Source organism: Lissotriton vulgaris, chromosome 9, assembly GCF_964263255.1.
Source record: "Lissotriton vulgaris chromosome 9, aLisVul1.2, whole genome shotgun sequence".
Taxonomy (NCBI): Eukaryota; Metazoa; Chordata; class Amphibia; order Caudata; family Salamandridae; genus Lissotriton; species Lissotriton vulgaris.
This window is the reverse complement of record NC_141697.1, coordinates 900654408-900667763: the sequence shown is the minus strand read 5'-3', so window position 1 is coordinate 900667763 and position 13356 is coordinate 900654408. Positions and strand designations below refer to the sequence as shown.

The following is a 13356-nucleotide window of genomic DNA, read 5'->3' as shown; positions in this document are numbered from 1 at the left end:
TCAATCTGCATGCCTCCCAATGCATTCTGGGACTGGTAGTGCGAAATAGTTCACCCACATGGGCGTTGTCACAGTCACATTCATAGAACAATCAATTAGGGATATATGCGTTCAGTCCACCTTCCTGTGCAATACTACGGGCATTTCCTGTTCTGTTCAACTGTAAATCAAAACAGCAAACGGACCCGCATGGCCCCGGCGGCGCGATTCCTGTTTAAAAAAACTAAAACTAACTTATGGAAGAGATTTGACGAAATCAGTTGCTTTCTTGAGGAGAAAAGGAGATTCCTAGAGCTCATCAAGACCAGCAAGCACATCACCCGTGTATTTAGCAAAGCCATCCTGGTTTTGTAGTGCGATTAATTTTTTTTTCTGGATTCATATGCTGTGCTACTCTGCCATCTAGTGGTTGGGTCCTGTAATATCTCTTTTTAGGTCGAGCCTGTAACAGCGCTTGCTCTGTTCTGGAGAAGACTTCATGTAAGGGCTTTCAGAAATCACTCCAGAGGCTCGCACACGCTCCTGCGTGTGCTTTTTGTTTTGTCCCTGGCTATTGGTCTATGCATGCGTCTTTTTTACAAAGACAGCACGCAATTGGGCAAAGGCGGGCGCATTGCTCCACCCATGGCCTATTGGCTGCAGTTACCTGCACGGGTGGCTTTTGTGTTTTGAATTATCGTGCACAGATGCGTGCGCGATAATTCAAAACACGTCTTGTTGCAGAGCAGAGATTTCGAAAATGTCATTGCCGGGCCACGCTGGTATTGGTCCAGCCTCGAGAGATTCCCTAGACGTCACCGCTGAGTCGCACTAGGATTGGTCACAGCCACGAGGGCTTCCCCACGCTCGTCACCAGGAACAGAGCTGTGCCCAAACTAGCACAGTCACCTTCATCTGCCCTGGGCAAACCGACCCCACAGTAGTAAACCGTCCATAGGATCAAAATAACCTCGCCCCCACCTCTCCCAGATCCCTCCTACAGCGAGTTTCCATCTGCGGGTCGCTAACAGGCCACACATCTTCTCTGTATACCAACAGCCCCGCTGCAGAGCCTGGTATCGCCCTGACAGCAGAACACTATCAGGCGTGAATAATAGTAGGTAAAATAATGCGGTTTATGAGGGCCTCGCCTAACTGATAGGTTTCACACGTTCGTCCAATAGTCTGTCATATCTCTGCTCATGTGTGTGATAGAATTGTACTTGTGTGCACTTCCTTTGCTCACCATGCTCCGTTTCTTTCTACGCTGCTTGGTCTTACTGGATCTCATAAAAAAAATGTTGTGTATTACCCATACTAAGCTCTATTGCAACAGCCTACTACTTATTTTATCGACATTGGTAGGATGAAGGCCTGATCCTCCCTAGATTACAGTGCGTGGCCTGTAAGCTGCACGTGTTAACCCACTGAACTCCGTTACAATTGTTGGTAGGCTGCATTGCATGCTGGCATATGATGTGAAATGACTCCTATATATCGAAGCCTCGCCTCAGGAGATCAAGGCCTGCCCCGCCTGTCCACAGGGAGCCCGTTACATCAGGCCGTCTGAGGATGCGTGAAATGGCGCAGGCCGGGCTCCAGCAAGCCCGGGGTGAACTGGCACTGCAGTGAGTCAAGAGAGGGCACGGTGCCCATCCCACCGCGTCACAGAGTCGAAACTCCACAGGCTGTGTTGCATAATTCATTAAATACTGATGTTAGCCTAATGTGACCGTCAAGTATTTGTAATATGTGCTGGAAGGTTGGTGGTTCAGAAAAGGGGGTGGTGATGAACAGAGTGTCTGAATTAAACAGACCACTCTTACCCAGTCCAAAGATCAGGGCTTGATCCATCACCGTTATTTATCTCACTGCACCATCCCAGTTCAGAACCTGGCTATATGCAAATCAGTCTGTCCCTGGCCCAGTGCATCATGGGAACAGGGCAGACTAAACTACCAAGCCAATTCTTCACCAGAAAGGAGACAAGCTACCGGGGACCGGTTTCTGGCATTTCAGCCGTCGTCGGCCCGGCTTGCTTGAATCCTGATGGTGCAGTGAGAAAGGGACTCATGTCTGAGTATACCCTGCCACACCTATAGTGGCCAAAAACGATTCAGAAAAGGGGGTGGTGATGAACAGAGTGTCTGAATTAAGCAGACCACTCTTACCCAGTCCAAAGATCAGGGGTTGGTGGGGCATGTGGTAAGCAAAATTAATGCCCTCTTGTGAACTGTTGGTACTACCTTGTTGATGTTTCTTGGCGCTAAAAGGTTTGGATCTCAGATGGTAATGGTATTGAGGAAATGAACCGCCAAGTTAGCCCGTTTGAGATAATGACTCCAGTCCTGCAGGTTTTCCACTGGCGCCTAAAGGCTTGTCCCACTGCGTTAAGTGTGTTTGTGGCCTCACTGCGTTAAGTGTGTTTGTGGCCCCACTGCGTTAAGTGTGTATTTGGCCTCAACGGGGTAAGAGTGTTTGTGATCTCGCTTCGTTGTGTTTGTGGTCTCACTGCGGTTGGAGTGTTTGTGGTGTCACTGCGGTAAGAGTGTTTGTGATCTCACTGGCGGAAGAAAGCACAGTGTTGAAAACCTACAGCCAGTGACTCTGCACTAGCAAGGGTGCCCTGGACCCCAATACAAGCAAGAACCCCATCCCCAGATAGTAAAAAGACAGCAATAATGGGAGTGCAGCTGAGCCCTCACAACCCTGGCCCCGGAGCCTCAGCTTTGACTGCACTATTTAGTCAGTTCTGCTGGCTTAGTGGACTAGTGCGTCCCCAGCAGCGGGCCCCTGCAGCCTCTGCGGCGTGTGCCTCCTCTCCCTCTCCCCCCTCCCACCCTTCATTGGGACGCTCCATCATGATTATCAATGTGGTGCGGGTGTCTCGGGGTCTCTCTTAACCATCTACTGTAGGGGTGGAGCGTAGAGGTGTAACTTGTGACACCTCCCTCCAGGCTGTCTGGTTTTTATTAGATCGCGGACCGTAGGCTGCGCTTGCGCAGTCTCGCTCCGAGATTTAATGTTTTCTAGAGTGGGGCTTGAACCCGCCCCTCTTCTCCATTGGCTGGCTTCCTAAATGGAGGCCACCCATTGGAGGAGAGGGGCGTCACTCCGTTCAAGCCCCGTCTTTTTCAGATTCTGGGGCGTCTTTTTTTCGCTTCTTTCTTGTTTTCTTTTTCTCCTCTTCCCATTGGCTGGAATTTTACCTTCCAGCCAATGGGAAGAGGAGAGAAAGAAAACCACGCCCCCGAATCAGAAAATGACCGTGCTTTCTCCGAGGCCTTTCTGCCTCGGAGAAAGATGGTGGTGTCATGGCGTGGTCCGAGTGATTTTTGTTTTTCTTTGCTATAAAAAAATATACATTTTCAAGAAGCATGTTTTTTTTCCCTTGTTCTGTGTATTCGGCTGTTCTACCCGTTTGTGAACCAATTGCGTCTGATTTCATTTCCCACAGTGGTGATTTGCAGCTGCAGCAGCCCGCGTTGCCGGGTGAGTAATCGTAGCAGGGAAAATATTGCCGGGGTATAATTGGTCTTGCAGAACTCTCGAGCGTTAATTCCTAGAAATGCTTGGTGCAAGTGGATTCCTGGCTGTCCAGCCAGCGCCTATCAATCGTGCCCTGTGTTTATTAGGCCTTCCGTCCACATCGATCGATCCTGGAGACGGGCCAGACTTTTGTTCCCTAACGCTTCCCGCACCAGGCAGCGAGGACTGTACACCACCACCACCGGAGGACTGGGCATCTGGGGGGGGGTGGAGCGTCTCGGTACCGGGGCCGCGTCACCTGCCGCCGCCTCGCCCCCAGGGATCGTGCGCTTCGTACCTGGGGGGCCGTAGAGTGTTCTCCCCTGTCGCCCCTCCGGTCTTCGTACTGCCGTAGCTCCGGTGCTCGCGGCGAACTGCGGGCGGCGGCTACTGCCGGTGCTGCTGCTCCGCTCCCGTCCGGTTGCGTTAAAGGGTCACATGACTATCGGCGGCGGGGCCCCTTGTGCAGCAGCAGCTCCTCTCCTGCCGGGAGACAGGCCCCCCCCCCCCCCCCCCCCCCTAGGCACCATCCCCGCCAGCAGCGCACTCACAACGCATACCGCCTGCCCTTGTGGCGATCACACGAGGCGCCCTCTCAGCCACACTCACCGGTTTAAACCCCATACACGCCCTTCAGAGTAAAAGACCTATTAAGCCACAGGCCTGAGCGTGAACTGTAACTAGAAAATGCAATTAAAATGTAATTTAACATTTTATTGTGGAGTTTTTTTATTTATTGATTTTTGTAGGTGGGCAATGTTAGTTTATAAAGTCCTGGGGAAACTTGATACAAGGTTGCACGTAGTAAATGGCTCCATGTCAATCTCACGTACGCTCGATCGTACTGCTATAACTTTTCCCTGAAAAGTGGATTTGTGTGCACGTTTAGTGGTGCGGTTTCAACAACTTTATTCACTTTGAGAGCTTGTGATATGTAGATTTTTTTTTCGTATCTCTTTTGCTTCCAGTGGTTGACGGGCACTAACCACGTGTTCAATTTTTTTTTAGTCTTATTTTTTCTTTCATTTAACCGTTCTCTGGTTTCGTTATGTTGTGCCGGAAATTAAAAGTGCATTTTGCCTACTAAATGCTCTGACTTTAAGGGTGTCTTAACACCAAGGTCAGCCTTTTGGAAAGGAGGAAGGGCTTCTGTCGCAAAACAGTTGAGCTGGAACGGCAAAGACCTTTCTCACACACTGATTGAAGAATGTCAAAAATCTAACGGTAGCAAGGAGGGTGGAGGCATTTGCAACATCTTCTGTCACTGATGAAGCAATGCATCTGTTGAAATAAGTGGTTTGGGTTGCTGCACGAAATATATATAGCCACCTTTTGACCCTATGCTGGGATCAGATTTTGTGCCGGCTGCTCAGTGACTGCGGCCCCCCGGTCCCGCAGTGCCTCTCTCCCGGCAGCAGGACGCTGGGCCCCAGAAGGTGCCACAATTACGGTGGTTACTGTTCAGGATGATAAATCTGATGATGACCAGGGGACGATGACTATTCCGGATCCTGACAAGGAATGGGATGATTACATCATTCCGGATCCCGCCTCTCCCGTTCCAGATTCGGCGGATTCCCCTCCTGCAGATATTGGGGGCTTTCATAATCTAATGGAGAGAACCCTGCAGAATGACTCTGGTAGCCCCAGCGTGGCCCCGCCAGTTTTGGTTTACGGAGCTTCTTCTACTCTCCCTGGACCGTCCAGTTAACTCCTTGGACGCTCATGACGAGCTCAGCTCGTCATGGTGTACACCTCCATACACTCATGACGAGCTGAGCTCGTCATGAACAATGGGAAATGAGAAGATACAGCACAGGAGAAAAATAACACTAGCATCGATGTGGTTAATCTTCCCCCAATTCCTTCCCTGCTGACGATGTCCCAGGGCCAGGTGGGACACCCGGATCCGATATCTCTTCATTTATCAGCGTAGCTCCTGAGCACCGATAATTTCAGGATCTGAATATCTCGTCAGAATGTAGAGGTGCTTGCTTGAGTCCAGAGTACAAATAAGACATATCGCTTATAATTGAAGCGTTTCTGCTTTTGGTGCTAGCAACAAAAGATTCATCCTTACTCTTCTGCTCCTCATCAGATTTTGCCATACATTTTGGCATTGGCTAAATCAGGTCTTGCTCATTCTTCTATCAAAGTGCACCTGGCGGCTATTTCTAGATTCAGACAGACTTCTTCTGGACCTTCCCTCTGGTGGCAAGGATTGTGAAGCAATTTCTTAAAAGCATTTTTAGAGTTTTTCCACCAGTTAGGCCTCCACTGCCTCTGTGGCAGCTTAACATAGTTCTTATTCAACTCATGAGGCCGCCTTTTGAAACGATTCATAGGGTGGACTTTAAATTCCTCTCATGGAAAGTGACCCCCCTCCTCGCCTTAACATCTGCAAGAAGGGTAGGTGAAATACACGCTCTCCCTATTCAAGAATCGTTCTTACTGTTTAAAAGAGACTTTGATTCTGAGAACGAATCCCAAATTGATCCAGAAGGTGCCATAAGACTTTCACTTGAATGAACCAGTTATTCTCAAATCCTTTTTTTCTTAACCCGCTACTCCAGCAGAGAGGGCTCTACACTCTCTGGACGTTCAAAGATGTCTGAAGTTTTATCTTCAACGTACCAAAGACTTCAGAAGATCAACACAGCTCTGTGTGGCTTTCAGTCTCCTCGCAAAGGTTTCCCTTGTTCAAAGCAGGGTATTGCTCGATGGATTGCCAGCGCGATCCAATATTGTCACCAAGCAGCTGGCAAGCCCCTTGAGGGGCGGGTCCGAGCTCACTCTACGAGAGCTATGTCTTCTTCAGTTGCTCTCTTCGCCGGAGTGCCTATCGGGGACATTTGCAGAGCAGCGACGTGGAGCAGTGCCCATATCTTCACATGGCATTACTGCTTGGACTCCTCCACGCGTAGTCACACTGCAGTGGGACAGGCAGTCCTGAGGAACCTCTTTCAATGAGTGGTGAGCTTTCCCTTCTAACCCTCCTTCCTTTTTATTGGCTAGTCGCATATTTTGTAAGTCTAGATGCTTTCACTATTTCTTCTCTGATGTTCAACTACTGTTCTATCGCCAATTCTCTATGGATAAATTGTATTTCTCCTGCATGTGATACATCTTGCAAAGTTGTATAACATTGTATTGTTACACAAAATGTGTGTTCTAACTGCTAGCTATTTTGATTCAAGCAATGGGAATCTATGAAAGTTCCAATACTGGAGTGAGAAAACAAGTTTCTTACCTGTAACTTTGGCTCTCCAGTATTGGGAACTTTCATAGATTACCATGCGCCCACCCTCCTCCCCTGGGAAAGCTCAGCCTTCAGCATCTTCTGTTATATTGTTACACAACGGCTTCGAAAATCTGAGGCTCTCTGAGGAAGGTTCTATGGGGTGAGGCTGATCTGATTGGCGGATCATTTTTTTTGGTCTCTTTTACAAAAAGAGGTGGACATGCTACAAAGTTCCAATTTTTGTGGTACTTTTTATTTACCGGGGACTCCCATCTTGAAAACGAGGAATGATGCAAGCTACAGCCTTCCATAAACTTTTTGATTTAATTTTTTTATTGTGACTTAAATATAGTATTTCATGATTGATGTATTTGTTTGATGTATACTTGTTTCTCTATTTTTGTGTAGATTCTTTTGAGTTTAAAATTATAGAAATTGCTTTGGCACTTCGTCCAGTAGTTTGCGATTCTGTGGAGGATCCACAGAAGTCAAAAGGGTAAGAACTGCTGCTCTAGAGCCCAGGGTGAGGACCTCTGTTTTGCAGTATAGATGGTCATACCCAGTTAAGAAGGATGGTAGAGCCAACCTACACGAAGGGATGACAGACGTAGCCGAGTGGACGAAGACCGGCTGCCTGAGACTGAACTCAGACAGGATGGAAGTTCTCATCCTGGGCTCCTCACCCTCCGCCTGGGACGACTCCTGGTGGCCCCCCGCCCTGGGCAGTGCACCCAAACCGACAGACCACGAACGCAACCTGGGCTTCATCCTGGACTCCTCCCTCTCCATGACCAGACAAGTCAACGCCGTCTCCTCGTCTTGCTTCAATATCCTGCGCATGCTACGCAAGATCTTCCGGTGGATCCCCACCGAGACCAGGAAGACGGAAGAGACTCCAGCGGATCCAGAACGCCTCAGCAAGACTCATCCTCAACATCCCCCGACACAGCCACATCTCCGGACACCTAAGAGACCTGCACTGGCTCCCGGTCAACAAGAGAATCACCTTCCGTCTCCTCACCTACGCTCACAAAGCCCTACACAACCAAGGCCCAAGATACCTCAACAGCCACCTCAACTTCTACACTCCCACCCGCCAGCTTCGATCGACCAGCCACGCCCTCGCCGCCGTCCCCCGCCTCCGAAGAGCCACAACAGGAGGAAGGTCCTTCTCCTACCAGGCCGCCAAGACTTGGAACTCCCTCCCGACCCACCTCCGCCTGACCCAAGACCACCTCGCCTTCAGGAAGCAGCTCAAGACCTGGCTGTTCGAGCAGTAGCGGACCCCCCCTCCCCAGCGCCTTGAGACCCTCCGGGTGAGTAGTGCGCTATATAAATGTTTTGATTTGATTTGTGGTTGACTTAAAATCACCATCTCTCCCCTATCCCCCAAACGTCTCAAACATTTCTCTGGTTTCCATTGAGGATCATAAAGCTATTTCTATAATGGACATTATCCAACCTTTTCTGTAATAAGAGCCACATATGCTCAGTGAAAATCTCACTGAGCTGCTAATAGTATTGTTGTGATAATGACCTCATCAGACAAGGTTACACTGGTGGTCATCCCAATCCAGATTATCGGTAGTGGTCATCTCAGTGCAGATTTCCAGCAGTGGTCATCTCAGGGCAGGTTTGCCTGCAGTGATCTCTTTAATGCATAAGGCAGGGTTGTCGGAAGCAATGTAAAAAGGGCTTTGTCAATTTTGGAGTGCCTTAACATGGGTAATGCATAGCAGCATGTCTGCGATGTCCATCACACCAATGTAATAATATTAGTAATAAGTCTCCCTCGTTGCCACATGAGGGATCACACAAATATCAGCTTAAAATAACATTTGGAAATTAAACCATCTTGCTCCAACCATGAGACCTGAAATTACAGTTTTGGCTGAGATGCTTGCTTCTCGATTTCGGTATACCTATATTAATTCAGCTAGCCAAAAGCTTAAATTTTTGTGAACTGGACTGCACACAGAAGAGCTACTTACAGGCTACTTGTTGGAGAAGCCTGGTTTAGAGTCTTGTGCAACTCATTGACATCCAGAGTTCAGATTTTACTGATGGCATAGATGTCAGAGTGGTACTGGTTTTTTTTTACACTGTGACTTTTAAATCTCTTTACACGTAGCTTTTTCACAGGATAATTTCACTTTGGAGGTAAATTTTTCCTTACAGTTTTACACAAAATAACTATTTGTCTACACTTAAATTTTTCTAACTTACATTTCATGTTTTTTTACCCTAATCCTTTTTTCTACTGATTTCATTCTTTCTTCGCAATTTTCTTTAAGTTATTGTTTTTAGCTGGAGGCTGCTAATTTTTACACCAGCAAAAGGAAATTGCACCCTGCAATATTTACAAAGCTTGTGTTTGGTGGCATACGTGATCCTACAGGGTGTGAGGTCTGCATATTGCGCACAAAAAATATTCTGAAGAATATTAGGTTAGAGATTAGAAATTTTATGTATTGAGCCTGTCACCAATAAGTGTACCATAGCCCTCTGGTCATTCCTCAGTCTGGTTATGACTTAGCAAGTAACGCCTGGGCTGTGCTTCTTAAATCAGCAGCACAAATGCGGGCACCTCACAAATGGAGGGCCCTGTTGGTGGGGGGCGTGGCTTGAGTGCCGATGGTGGAGGTCGCCAGAGTGCTCGGCTCCGCGACCGAGCCGCCATTAATCCTGATTCCCGGGCGACACGGGCGCCCCGACCCCCGGATCGTTGAGTGCTGTGGGCGCTGAACCGGGAGGCGACTTTGGAGACCTGTAGCGAGGCCCGTTCTGGGCGATCGGGAACACACGGGGCGAGCAGAACGGAGCTCAAGATGGCGCCCGCTCCGTCTCCATGGTCCTGAAGCGGCCCGTGGGCCTAGGAGGACCGTGCCTTCGGAGTCACCTCCTTCTTTCTTCCCCCTCTGGGGGGATGACGCCGGTGCCAACTGCCTGAGAGTCAAGAATCACCTGTGACCTCCTAACGGCGCCTATCAAGACCGCCGCTCGACTGAGCCCTAACTGCCCCACGAGGCCCAGAGGAGAAAGGGGAGCGGCCGGACACGAAGTCCTGCTCGGAACGACACGGGCCTACCCCATCTTGGCCCTCGGGATCGGCAGCGTGTGTGTCTACTTGTACCACACTGGGAGAAACTTAAGCCCATTCTGGGAACCGAGGATCAGCGAGTTTGGCTTAACGGAGCTTGGACTAATCACTTGGTGGTCAGCTAGGCCTGTAACTGGTGGCGGGGCGACGGTGCCTTCGAGGAGATCGAAGACCCCGGCGTTGCACTACTACCTGGCGGTGGCCCCTTCCCCCTCCTCCTACTGCCCTTTTTTTTACCAGCGGAGGGGTGGCTGGGACCCGACTGGCCGGTGGCCTGCGTGGACCGGCAGAAGATAGGTCACTGGGTGCCTGCGTCAAGTGGCATCAACGACGAACGCCATTGCTATCTGCGACGCCCCATTGTCATGACCGCTGTCTTCCTACAGCATTGGCAGACGAAACCCCTTTGGGAGAATATCCACATCTGGGCACTGGTTGCATGAATAGCTGAGTTATCTCCCACTACCGCACCGGGCCCCGACCATCGTTCCGCATCGGCACGGGGCTTTCGGCGATAACTGGAGGTACACTGATTGGCCATCCCCCGGTGGGGCATCCGCCGGGTCCTCCGCTGGAGACCACGGCAACTATGGTGAAGCCGAAGAATAATAAGGGCAGCACCCAGACCACGACGGACATGGAGATGCCTGATAAGGACGATCGATTGGATCCGGAGAGATCCGGGAGCCCGCATCTTCAACAACAACTCAACAAGATCTTGGCGGCGATCACTGACACACGATCGGCCCTCCAACAAGACATTGCCCAGGTCGCGAAGATGCTTGGGCTTGCTCAGGGCGGACCACGGCAAGCTCTCGGACAGGGTCAAGGAAGTGGAGAGCTCGGTGGGAACCTTGGAACCCGCCCAAAAAACTCTAGCCGCCGCCATGAAGGACGCTTTGACGTGCATTGATGCTCTGGAACGCAGGGCGGAGGATGCGGAAGGGCGCAATAGGAGGAATAACATCCGTGTGGTGGGCCTACCGGAAAAAATCGAAGGCAGTGACATGGTGGCCTATATCGAGGACTGGGTAAGGACCGTGGTAGCGCCAGAGGGGCTCTCCTCCTTCTATACTCTGGAGCGGGCGCACAGGGTGCCAGCCAGACCGCCGCAGCAGGGCCGATCTCCACACCCGGTGGTAGTGCGACTCCTACATTTCAGAGACAGGGATTTACTGCTCAATGCCACCAGACAGAATGGGCCCTACCAGGTGGCAAACAGTAGAGTGAACATTTTTCCAGACTACACCTATGAAACTCAGCGGAGGAGGGCCTCCTTCTTAGAGATTAAACGAGAACTGAGGAGTGAGGGCATACGGTATTCCTTGTTATTTCCGGCAAGGCTCCGCATCATCCTGGACGGCACGACCAAGTTCTTCGATACCCCGGAGGACGTGTGTAGTTGGCTTGAACTATACAGAGTTGGCAAAGATGGTTTTGGGTCCTCCTTCCAGAACTGGGCCTACAGCGGAGGTCTAAAAGGATCCGGAATCGCCGAGGTAGATCTGGTCGACCCTCGACAGTTGAGACGACGGCGGAGAGACGGGGGGGGGGGGGTGCTGGAGATGGTTTCCAGTATGTTTGGCTCCCAAGGGCCCGTAATTGAAGACTCAGAGCCTGGCGGGGGTGGAGGTCACACGGACACGGACTCCGATACTGATAGAGTTTGGGGGTTGTTTTGTTGTTGGGGGGAGGGCACGCCATTGGTGCGGGGCTTACACCATACTTAACTGTGTTTGAGCTTTGTTGGGGGAGGTTTGCTGAGGTACCATGGGACAATGGCTGATTTATCCACCCTGAAGTGCATCACCTGGAACGCGCGGGGCCTGCATTCCATGTCCAGGAGACATAAGGTTCACGCTTACCTAGTACGCAGAGGCGTACAGATTGCGCTGCTACAAGAGACACACCTTACCAAGTCAGAGGGATTGGCGTTGCAGCGTAGGTGGAGAGGGCAGGTATACAACACCACATACTCAGCTTATGCTAGAGGCGCGCTGATCTGGGTGCGGGCTGGGGTTCCCCTGCAGGTCACCAAACACACTGTGGATCCGGGGGGGAGGTTTGTGGCAATTGCGGGCGAACTGGGGGGAAAGGATCTGAGCATTTGCTGCATTTATGCGCCTAATGTGGACCAACTCGCCTTTCTGGCTTCAATGTCGGGCTCTTTGGCCCATTACTTATCGGGACCTCTGTTAATCGGGGGGGATTTTAACTCGGTGGTGGACGTCGACCTCGACAGATCCCATCCTCCACTTCCGGACTCACCAACCCACCGGGTAGCCAAGGGTAGATTGGAATGGCAGACTAAATGGGGACTGATGGATATTTGGCGAGCCCAGCACCCATGTGCCCGAGACTACTCCCACTTTTCCGGCATGCACGAGTTGCATGTGCGGTTGGATGTATTGCTGGGGTCGCCGGAACTGGTGACCTCGGCCGTGAGGTCTGAGTATTTGACGAGGACCATTTCCGACCACAATCCTCTGCTGGCCGATTTTCGATGGCTCCAGGGTACCCCCTGTGTTCCGACTTGGAGGCTACGCCCCGAGATGTTGGAAGATTTGGTGTTCCGGAGTGAACTGGAAGACCGCATCACCGAGTACTTCGCAGAGAATGAGGGCACAGCTGGGGAGAGGGCCATTGAATGGGATGCATTTAAAGTGGTGGTTAGGGGCTTTTGCATAACAAAGAAGGTGGGGATGCGACGAGTCCTTCTTGAGGACCTAGCCAAAGCTGACCGGCCGCCCGGAGCTCCAACAACAGACTTCGGCGGCAAGGGAAGCGGTGGCGGTGGAAGTTGAACGGCTGCGTAGCTTTGACTACAAGGCCTATTTGACTAGGTCGCTTGCTGAGGGGGATAAATCAGGGGCGCTCCTGGCTTGGCTGGCCAACCCCACGAGGCGCACCTCTCCCACGGTGGCCATGCGAGACGCGGAGGGCATTGAGGTTTATACCCAACCCGAGATCCTTGGTTGTTTTCAACATTACTATGAGGGATTATACCGAAGTAGGATGTCACTGGACACTACCCCTATTGACGAGTTCCTACAGGATTTGCCGATTCCTGTCCTGGAATCAGATCAGGCGAAGGAATTGGGGAGAGACGTGGAGCTGGGGGAAATCCGCAGCGCCATAAAAAAGATGGCGCGAAATAAGACCCCGGGCCTAGATGGACTGCCCGTGGAGTTTTACTCCACCTACGTCGACCTTCTGGCCCACGACTTTTGATAGTCTACAAGGAGGCGAGGCGCCTGGGGCGTCTGCCTGGCTCGATGCGTGAAGCTCTGGTGGTCCCCCTGCTAAAACCTGACAAGGAGGGCAACGACCCGGCGTCTTACCGACCGCTCTCAATGCTGACGGTCAATTATAAGATTTTAAGCAGCATTCTAGCTTCGAGATTGCTGGGTCACATGGGCTCCCTAGTGCATAACGACCAGGCGGGATTCATACCCAAGCGTAATACCACAATGAACATCCGCCGCCTGCTTCGACTGTTGGAAGAAGA

General features: G+C 51.0%; 1 protein-coding gene across 5 annotated transcripts in view; it reads left to right on the top strand.

The window, feature by feature from the left end:
- BICRA (BRD4 interacting chromatin remodeling complex associated protein) overlaps window positions 1–13356 on the top strand; it is a 593087-nt gene that overhangs the window by 434623 nt on the left and 145108 nt on the right. The gene's annotated exons all lie outside the window — the stretch shown is intronic.